Source organism: Apteryx rowi, unplaced genomic scaffold (assembly GCF_003343035.1).
Source record: "Apteryx rowi isolate R43461 unplaced genomic scaffold, aptRow1 scaffold_662, whole genome shotgun sequence".
NCBI lineage: Eukaryota > Metazoa > Chordata > Aves > Apterygiformes > Apterygidae > Apteryx > Apteryx rowi.
In genome coordinates, this window is record NW_020450941.1 from 457,066 (window position 1) to 459,009 (window position 1,944).

The window sequence follows — 1,944 nt, forward strand, 5'->3', positions numbered from 1 at the left end:
GCCGCCGCCGGGGCCCTGCGCGGCGCGGCCCAGGGCGCGGAGCGGGCCCAGCGCGGTTGCCATGGCTCCCCGGCGTGGCGACGGCGGGCGGGGAGGGACACGCCGCGGGGGATGCGCGAGGACCCCAGGCAGCCGGGGATGGCTTTATATAGCGCCGCGGCCAGCCCCGCGGCCGGCGGCAGCCAATCGTCTCGGCAAGCCGAGCGGCGACGCAGAGGTGGGTGATGATTGGCGGCGGCGCGGGAGGGGGCGGGACGGAGCCGGGGATCCTCCGCTGCGATTGGGTCAGAGGGAGCTAGGCGCTCGGGAGACGGGGTGGGCGGGGTGAAAGGAACCGGAGAGAATTTGATTGGTGGCGGCGGGCGGGGCTTGCGCTCCGTAGATGGGCACGGCGCCGCTGATTGGCTGGGATCGGGGAGGGGGGGTTTGCAATAGGGGCTGGGGGTTGCGTAAGCCAGAGGCTGGGGCCGGGGTCAGGGCTGGGGTCAGGGTTAGGGTCGGGGTTAGGGTGAGAGCTGGGGCTGGGTTCGGGGTCAGGGCTGGAATAAGGGTTAGGGCTGAGGCTGTGGTCACAGGATCAGAGTTGGAGTCGGGGTCAGGGCTGGAGTCACAGGATCAAGGTTAGGGTTGAGATCAGGGCTGGGGTCACAGGGTCAGGGCTGGGGTCACAGGGTCAGGGTTGGGGTCAGGGCTGGGATCACAGCATCAAGATTAGGGTCAGGGCTGGGGTCACAGGATCAGGGTTGGGGTCAGGGCAGGGATCACAGGGTTGGGGTTGGGGTCAGGGCTGGGGTCACAGGATCGGGGTTGGAATTGGGGTCAGGGCTGGGACTGAAAGGAGGATTGGGAGAAAGGCTGGGATTAAAATGAGGGTCTAGGTTGGGACTGCAGTTAGGACTGGGGTCAGGATCAGGGTCAGGATCGAGGTTAGGGCTGGTATTTGCATTGGGGCCGGGACTGGAGTTAGGGCTAATGATGAGACTGGGGGCTCAGGGACTGGGATTAGGGCTAGGGCTGGGGCTGGGGTTCGGAATCAGGGCTAGATTTGGGGCTGGAGCTGAGCTTGGGGAGCAAGCGTGGAAGCAAGAGCCCCCTGCTAAGGAGACGTGCTGAGGCAGGAGGAGGAAGGGGAGCTTGCCCATTCCCCTCGGACAGCGATCTGGAGGAGCACGCGGGTAGTGCAGCGCGGCGGGCAGCCGGGTGCCAAAACGGGACGGTGGCCACGAAAGCGAAATGCGCTCGCTGCTCCCGCGCTTGCTTTCGGGAAGGGTCGGAGGACAGCGAGGGTGATGCTGAAGGAGAGGATGGCGAGCCGGGGCAGGGGGAGCGGCTTGCAGAGGGGCGTTTTGGCGGCCCGCAAGGTTGTGGGGTCGCCCAGGCCCGGAAGGGGGTGCCAGACCTGTGGGGGGGGACCCAGGGGCCCATGGGGTGGCCTTGGCCCATAGGAGGGTCCCAGGACCCTGTAGGGGTCCAAGCCTTTGGGGGGTCCTAGACCCATAGGAAGGGTCTCAGGTCCAAGGGGGATCCAGTGCTATACGGGGCATACCAGGCCCATAGAAGGGACCCAGACCCATATGGAGCCCTGTCTCATATGGGGGGTCCCAGGCCCATAGGGGGACCTAGACCTATGGGGAGCCCAGGCCCATAGGGGAACCATGTCCTAGATGGGGGTCCCAGGCCTATACAAGGGTCCCAGGCCTACAGGGGGGGCCCAGGCCCCTATGGGGGGTCCCAGGCTCATAGGGGAGCCCAGTCCTGGATGGGGGATCCTAGGCTTATAGGGGGCTTTAGTCCTATACGGGGGGGCTAGGCCCATACAAGGGTCCCAGGCCTATGGGGAGGGCAGGCCCATGGGGGATCCCAGGCTCATAGGGGGCTCCAGTCCTATATGGGGGGGGTCCCAGGCCCATAGGGACCCGCAGAGCCGCTGCCCGGGCGGGGCGG